This window comes from Gallinula chloropus (genome assembly GCF_964237585.1).
Source record: "Gallinula chloropus genome assembly, chromosome: 1".
NCBI lineage: Eukaryota > Metazoa > Chordata > Aves > Gruiformes > Rallidae > Gallinula > Gallinula chloropus.
The window spans coordinates 95,521,956-95,531,117 of record NC_140085.1 but is presented as its reverse complement, the minus strand read 5'-3'; positions in this window follow the sequence as shown (position 1 = coordinate 95,531,117).

The following is a 9,162-nucleotide window of genomic DNA, read 5'->3' as shown; positions in this document are numbered from 1 at the left end:
CTGTGGTCACACATTGCTGGGGGCGGGGTGGGGGGTGTCTCTGAGCATCCAAATTTGCCATTCCTGGTTTTAGCAGAGTGACCACAACATAAAGCTTCAAGAATATAGTGATGAACAGTACCCTTAGCATGCAGAAAGTAACAGTAAACTTAAGTCTGCATCTGAGAAGAAACCCATCATTTATCTTTTACTCAGAATACAAAGCACCAGTTTATCAAAGTGAGGGACCTTCTGACATGCCAAAGATAGAACTTTGCTGTGCTGCCCAGAAACGCAACAACACTAAAGGGCTATGAAGTCTTCTTATGACTCTTCATTTTACACTTCATCCCAGAGAATGCTGATACCTCTTTTTCATAGAATCACAGAACGGGTTGGGTTGGAAGGGACCTTAAAGTGCCACACTGTCTGAAGTGTGCTAGCTCCATTATGCAGATCCTGCTCTTTAAACCATGCTTTGGCAAATGTATCCTTTGTGGCACTTCTGTCATTGATTATGCTTTACTCAGTGCTATAATTGTTTACAACACGCCACAGTCTTCTACTGGGTGAAAACACATTTATTCTAGACAATGGTGCCAGTGCTGGTCTGTTCTTATTGGCCATCTGACAACAAAAGGCAGACAAAAAGGCATGTGTTTTCAGTGGCTGGTCAGGTCAGTACTGGAAGTCACTTCTTGGTGCTTTTCACCCGGTGTTGGAATACAGCTGCCAGCGCCTGGGGTCTCCTTTCATTCACAGCCACCTCCCTACAAGTGTCGTGGTGGATTCGGTTTGGGGCTAAATGTAGCACTGACCTCGCCTTTCACAATTCACACTGAGTCATTAGAGCCTACCAAATGGTTTATACAGACAAGACAGCCGGGAATGTAAGAATTAATCATATTTCTCAAGTGGCGATTGCTATTTTGAGAGACTGTTTTGCGTTACCCCAGGACAGCCTGGGAAACAATGGTGTTTCCTGCTGACCTCCGTTCCTGCCACATGACCGGCTTGGGCAGCTGTGTCACTCCTATGGCTGAGCCGCATCCTACCCAGAAAGCATATCCCTCCCTGGGCGTTCACCTCGGCAGGAGGAAGGGCTGCAGGCTTCTATGAGAGGTTGCTTCTGACAGCAAAGGGCTCTGTTCTCAGTGCCCAACCTGAAGATGGGTATGCACTGCCCTGCATACCCCATGCCTCAGCCTTGGAGAGAGCTGAAAATGCAACCCAGATCCTATGGGCACCTGCAACAGTGCCAGCATGCAGGGTGAAGAAAGGCGATGTTAAGGGTATGGTAGTGGGGATCGCTCCCATGGAGGGGATGGACTCGGAGGACAAAAACTGGTGAACACAAAGGAACAATTGGACATGCAGAGGAACGATGCCAGAAAAGCAACGGGGAGGCTGCAGCTTGGGAAAAGGGGTCAGTAGCTGGACGAGGCTGTTTCTGTGATATAAAGGGGAAGAAGGTGGCTGCAGCTGTGGAGGAAGCCAGTTGATGAGAAAAGGGACCAGCTTGCTTAAAAGAAGCAAGAAAAAGAGGCATTGAGGATGGGGAGAACAGGCTGGTATGAAATTGGAGTTCACTACGGCCTTAACATAAACTAACAGAAATCACAGCACCACCCCCCACCCCCAGCATGTGCGCCCACACAAACTCCTCAACCAACCAACCAAGCAAACAGCCAACCCAGCCTCGTGTTTACCGTTCTACCTTTGCTGTCCAGAAGTCACAAGGTGGAAAAGGAGACAAAGAGAGCTGAAAAACCGGGGGGGAAGCCAAAAGGTTAGGAGAGGACAGAGGCTAGGCGACTCCAGAAACAGATGCACAAGCAAAGGAAATTATAAACGGAAGAAGAGGAGGAGGGGAAGAGGAGGAAGGCAAAGCCCAGTATGCTGAATATGCTGCAATAATGCTGGTTTTCTCATAGACCTCCTTTGTTAACAGCTCTTCTTCCAGTTTGGGGCTCTGAATAGCTGGAGCCGTTCCAGCTGTTATGCAGGGAGATATTACACGATCTGCTGCAACCACAAAGAGGCAGTTAAATGCAGTGTAAACTGCTGCAAGAGTGTAAGTAAAACCCTACTTGTTACAGCTACAAGCTGATAGAACTGTCATTGTTTAACTACTACCTGGAGGGGAAAGGGTACAAAAATTATTACAGTAACCCTTTCCAGGGCACCACTGCTTTCCCACGTGCTTTGTTTGTTCCATTCCCACTCTGAACTGCATTTATCTGCTGTTACCTGGTAGATAAACAGGATTTCATCCTTGAATGTTGCACTCCCAGTGTAGTTTTTACAAGCAATTGGGAAATTTCAAACCAAACTGGAGCCAGTTTACAGGGTTTTTTTCCAGTTCACCAGTGGTAACTCCAGTGGAGTTCCTATTGAACACTTCCTTCTTCCTGTTTTCAAGTTCAAATTTGATGTCAAAGAGCAAAACTCACAATTATCACTTCAGGCATGTTTAAAAGCAGTTAGATTTTAAGAAAACTAGGTTGGAAAAACAGCAATTGGAGACCTGCTCCTTTGGGAGAGCCCTAAGGTAAATTTATAGTCACCTCGTATTACTCAGAAAATAACTTCCTCTTTATCCTTACTCCAAACTGCAGACTTCTGATGACAAGCTGATTGTAAATACTCCCTTGTAAGCAGATTCAGGTGGAGAAACGCCCACTGATGAGGTCAAAATTCTTTACTTGAAACAAGCCAGTTTCAGAGTTCAAGCTAGGGTTCAGCTGGAGCGCTGCCTGCATCTCTGGCATCCTGCCCCAGAGCCACAGACCAACCGTATGTCTCCGTGCCCTGGGCCAATCTGCCCGGCAAGACTCTTGGCTCCACAGAGATCCACCAAGCTGGAGAAGGCAATGCCTGCCTCGTGGGCAGTCTATGCTGGCTCTGAAAGCCTTGTAATCCCAGGTTTAAGAGCTGCTCGGTTGCACAGGTAGGCGCTGGGATGAAGCCTGACCAGAGAGATGTGGTGCACTGCCAGCAGCCACAGTAGGAAAAAGCAGGCATACCGCCCTGGGACTTCCACTTTACTCTTGGCTTAAAACTGATTTAACAGGAAGCTGCTGTGGGTAGGTTCAGTTGCCCATTTCGTTTCTTCATCTGTACCTTTCCATCACTTCCCCCACACCAGTTGCCAACATACAGCAGTGCTACGAGCTGGAACAGCTCTCAGATCAGCCTGTAAACTAACACTGTAGAAAGCCCCTCTGCCCCCCTGCCCCAGCCACCTCAGCAACCCCCTGGGAAGACACAGAAGGGGAAAGAGGAAAAGAAGGCATGCAGGGGGAGATTTGTGTTGGCAATCCAGTTACACACCAGCTGCCCCTTACAGGGCCAGAGTCTGTGATTCCCCATTAGCCACTGGTGGCTCCTACCAGTGCAGAAGAGTTTCACCAAGCAGGCAGGCTAGCAGTACCTAGTAACTAATATCAAAATGCTCTGCTAATTATTCCAGTACTGTACTGTTTCTTATGTTTGAATTGGATCTTGAGAAGTCCTGTCAGAGAAAACAATTAAATGATCCCACCTCCACCTCACAAAAGCTTTTAATTTCAAGAGAGAATAGATTCCTTGCCCTCCGCCTCCCTCCAGACTCTCTTGAATATAATTTCAAAAAAGACCTTCATGGATAAATTAAACATTGGGCAAGAGAACAGCAGAATGCTGGCCACTTCATCTCACAATATTATAATAATAAAGATCTCATATAATATTATTACCCTTTTATACTCCTTTTGGCATTTTCCCTGTTGTCTCAGAACATCTCCCCTGTCACTCATTGATTTTAGCCTTAATAACAGCATTACCCTGAAACACAGGCGAGACTGAGGCTGATGCACACAGCCATACAAGAAGACAGAGCAATCATGTTCACCCGCAGTGCTTTTCTGTGTAGTATCTGTTGTCTTCAGCAGCAGCTGCACCTCCTCTCTCTCTCTCTCTCACTCTCTCTCTCTCTCTCTCTCTCTCTCTCTCTCTCTCTCTCTCTCTCCAGTGTGGGCTCTAAAATACACAGAAACTGGGAGCTCTGGGAGTCTGAGCTAAAAAGGACTGGAGGCTGAGGAAGCAAAGTGAATAAGAAGTACCATGTACCTCTGTCCTCTTCCCCAGGCATCTGGTCACTGTGATTACAGGACGTGGAGCTAACTCGTTCTTTGGGCAGACCCCACGCAGCCAGCTTCATTTTTATACAGCACCTGAATTTGGCTCTGGGCAGCGCTAAGAATGAGAACCTGAACCACAGGGAATGTTTGCCCTCGACTGGAGCTATGCGATTAGCAAACCACACACCATCACAAATCATGCACGTTGGCTGGGGAGCCATTCCTCCACCCCTTCCAGTTCCCTGTTTGAGCAGCTTTATGCACTGTTCATAATGCTGTACGGAAATGGCAATACATGACATTGCATGCACATAAAAATTCCCTTAAAAAATGAAACACTTGCTAATCTGGTGGGGACATTGTGCTAAAAGTGGTGTATCCATCAAAAGAAAACCAAATTCCATTTCATGCAAGCTCATCAAGAAAACATACACAATATGCAACCATTTCACAGCTGCCAAAAGAGATCAGTCTAATTTCTTTTTTTAGCTAGAAGGGGAAATCTAACCAGGCAAAGCTGTTGGGAGCCAAGAAGACTATTTAAAAAAAAAAAAAAGAAACCATCCACAATTTCATCCAAAGGCAGAAGAGTTTGTCAGTGAAATACATACACTGGGCCAAGTGAAATAGTTGTGACATTAATGTGGCTGCACATGAGGCATGTCAGTTATTGAATTTGTTCGTAGTCCTGGGAACTAGAGCTAGAGAAAATGTTGTTCAGTTCTGTTTCTGGTATTCCTCTGTCCTCATTTCTCCCTCCCTCCCTCCCCCCTCTCTATCCCCTTCTCAGTCCTCCCCCATACAGCAACTGGTTGCATGATAACAATTTTTCTCTTTGTGCCTATGCAAATACCATTAGGTCCACACATATCTCATGGAATTTGAGTCCTTCATCTGTTTGCATGTACTGGGTAGTCAACAGCTTCCACGAGACAACCATTCTCCTCACCCAGCTTTCCTTTTCTTAAAGATACCTCAGGAATGATTAAGTTGTTTAAACATTTTAAATTAGCACCAAGAGAAGCCCTCCCACTCACGTCCCCAACCACCCCCAACTCACATGCTATCAGAAACACTTCATTAACCTTTTGGGACCTCAGCCACCGCCTCTGAATGGGGCAATACATCCCTAGCTAGGTATTCCTCAGATAAAAGAAGTGGTATTACAATTACCACAGTACCATCCTGCTGCAAACGGGCTGTTTCTGCTGGGTTACCATGAGCATAAAACAGTCTTCTCTCTGTGTTTGCACAGCCTGGCTCTTCAGAGGAAGGCCCTTTGTTCTCAGCTAGGATGATAAATGGGTTTTAACTTTATTTTCTCCGAGGGAAGCTTATGCGATTGTGCTGTCTGTCATCTGTCTGTGACGATAAGTTTTTAACTGCCACAGCCAATTACAATTATTTCCAAAGAAAAAAATCGCTAGAGGCAGACATCTCCATGATAATTATATTTCTATGGATTTTGTGAAAGACAGCAGCAGACTGGGTTGGGGCTAGGGAAGAGGAGGGAGAAGACAGAGCACAAGAGCACACTGAAAGTGTGCCATGTCAAGGCAATCTGGGGGGCTCAGCTGATCCTCAGCCTGTCCTGGCCGAAGGCAGGCATCCAGGCAGTTCGCAGGCACAGTCCGTCAGCACGGGTGCCTCTCCAAATGGCTCATGAGATGCACTGCCTCTTGCCCATGGGTGTTATTTCTTAGGGGACATCACAGAGGCTGCAGCTGCTGCGGTGCAGAGGGGGAGCAGGCACAGGCTGTCTTTCTGCCAGCTGCGATGAAGGGAAAAGATCTTGTTGGTTGGATGCAGGCAGTGGCACCATTTTGCCCTGGGCCTGTACCTGCGGGCTGCCAAATGGGCCTGTACCTTCGGGCTGCCCAACATGGATGGCAGCTGGGCTGGGCTGGGCTGGTAGGTGCATGCAGGGAGGACAGACCGGCGATGCGCGAGGCATCGTTACACTGTGCTCCACGTGGTAACTGACTGATCATTAGCAGGTACATTGCTAACAAATTCTTGTAATGGGGGTGGGCAGAGTGTTCTCTGCACTGAGGCCTGCCAGTGCGCTCATGAAAACTGCTAAGGCCAGGTTTGTTAATGCATTTAAGTGACTAAGCCAAGGTCAGGTAGCACTTATTTGTCTCTAACATCAAAAGGGACTCTGACCTACACTGCATAGGAAGTCTTCAAACGTCTTTGAAGCTGTGAAGCTTTCTTTTTCATATTGTAGAACTGACCCTCTCTCTGAGTGCATCTTGACTGAAATGAGGTTTCTGGAACTGCCCCTGAGAACCGAGTAGAAAATTGTAGGTTTTACTTAACTGAACCATTCCCTGGAATGCTACATACTGCTTCACCATTGCAGAACTTTCTTGGAAGTTGCAAAACGCCTAGGGTGAGAGTGGATCACCATCTTCACCACCTAAATACTGTAACATGTAATTTCTTTAAGATCATTGATAATCTGATCCAGTTCTCCAGCAGTCTCATCTAGGTGGAGGGCAGCTGCAGGTACACCCAAGACAGTTGCTCTACCTCTCTGTCTCAGGCAGTGACCCACATGTTGGTGTTCGGTGTCCTCAACTGCGAATGTTCTCACTGAGTTCAGGAGCCGTCACGGCAGGAGAGTGTTTCGCAGACTGGGTGTTCAGTGCCACTAAGTCACCAAAAGCCTAAATACCGTGATGATCCCCAGCAGCCACAGCAGCAGGAGAACAGAGGATGCAAAATAAAAATGGAAATGCAAAAAAACATGCATTCAGATACACAATAGGACTAGAAACAGAGTGAGGGAGGAAGGGGGAGAGGACCATGAAGGAAACACTATTTCCCTAAAATAGTTCATTTTGAAACATGGGGAAAATGCCTGCATTTGACCTCCATCACGCAATTGTGAAAAGTTAGCACTTTTTCACAGCATTGCTTTATTTTTTACTGGGTCTCCAGGAAATATTACTCAGTTAATTCAAGCCTTGGTTTTGGGAGTCTTTTTTAATGTACTAGTGCTTAGGTCATTAATACTTACAAATGCCACTTGAACCCCATTTTTACCATCTTACCCAGGCAAGATCTCTCATAATAAGAAAAGATTGCTGTTGCTTTTTTTTTTGCCTTGTTTTGCTTTGGGTTTGTTGGGGGTTTTTTTGGTTGTTTTTTTTTTTTTTTTTTTTTAAGAACTATACTATACAGGGTTGAAACTGTTCTAAAAATGTCATACTCTATAGATCTGTGATACAGAGTTCTGGTAGCCTGGCTGTGCCCCTGGGATGGGTCTGAGAGTTTATCTTAAGCCTGGTGAAATGGACATGGAGTCTATTCTCAGCTTGCCACTGGCTAATTATGCAACCTTAGTCAGCTCATTCAACCTTGGCATGCCTCAGTTTCCAGAGGAAAAATAAAGGGATAGCAAGCTCTTTTGTCAATGCTTTGCAGTGCTTGAAGGAGAACAAAAGTGTTACCCATCGTGCTGCTGCTGCACTGTGACCTCTGCACGCGTTACAGTATGTACATGTAGTAGGGGAACACAGATGGAGGCCTGGCCACTGCATTTCTTGCTGAGGGAGACAGCTCTCACAGTCAGTTTGACAAATCCCAGCTACAGCACCCTTTGCTTTAGGCACAGAGGCTTTTATGTCACTCTTCTGCATTTTCCTGCCAGCCATGGCAGTCTGCCTCCTGTGCTTTGGTCTGTGTATGTGATTCATGCCTGTCGCAGGGTTACTTGCTGACCCCAGACAGTGATCAATGGCACTTCAAAGAGTAAATCAGTATAAAAAGGCACATCAGTGCCTACTTGCGGTAATAAAATAGTTGACTCATTTAAAGAACAAAAGTGTGTCCCCCTTTTCACAGCTTCCATGATGTGTTTCTGTGCAAGCTGCTAGAGCATGCCTGCGCTAGGTGGCTGGCTGGTCTCAGGACTGTGTGTCTCTAGAGCAGAGAGGGAAATAGTCACTGTTAGGTTAGAAAAAGTGGTTAGTAGCACACAGCTCTTCTATTAGAGCAGGAATCGCTTTGTGTACCTGGCTCAGGAAGGAAAGCAGAACTGCCTAACCTTTCCCTCGGTAGGAATCAGAAGCATCAGAACTGCCTTGTGCTGCACCATCGTGCTTCCCAACATCGTCAGCAAGCAGCAGCATCGCAGACCTCGCAGAGGCACGGACAGCTGCATCTTTTGGGGATTTATGGAACCTGGTTCAGTACTACAGGAGGCAGCACCTGACGCGGAGCAACGTGCTCTCACACAGGATTTCTGGCTGTGGGAAATTTCCCATCCGCTCTGTTTTGCTTTTAGGCTGGTGTGGGTGTATTAACGTGCTGCCTTAGCAACAAACGCGTTCTGCAGCTGCAGCCTTCTCCTCTCTGCAAGCAGGAGAAAAGCATCCCCGCTCTTCCTACAGACAACACGCTGCGCAGCAGCTCTCCACAGATCCATCCCTGTCCCCCAACGCCTGCCTGCGGCTCTCAGCACGCTGGCACTCAGTCTGGGCACAGATGCATGAGCTACAACTGAAGCAGACATGTCTTCCTTGCTCCCCTCCGCTCCAGCCCGTTTCTTCTGGCCTCCAGAGAACATCATCTGAATCAGTCTGGCAGGAGCAGGATCAGCTGCTTCATGCCAGCCCCCTCCATCATCTCAGAGTCAGATGGCTCCTGCTGCTCAAGGCTTTTTATTGAATTTGAATGCCAGAGGATATCGGATGGCTTTATTAGGATCTGGAGAAAGCAAATGCAGTAGTCAATGCATTGGTATCCATTAGGTGCTTAAGGAGAGCTGGGGAGGAATTTAAGAAAACACTCAGGAAGTGTGTTGGGGGAGGGAAGAACTACCCAAGCTAGGATCACTGTTGCAGCTAAAAACAAAATTAAAAAAAAATGTAGTTAAACTACACGTGACACAAAATTTAAGGAAACTCGGTTTCTCACACAGCTTTGGTCTTGCCCTGGTTTTCTTCCTCGGTTGAACTCTGGGACTTGTAAAAACATATATATACATATATATACACACGTGTGTGTGTGCTCCCCAAATATACTTACAAGTCCTTTATTTAATGCTTCACCA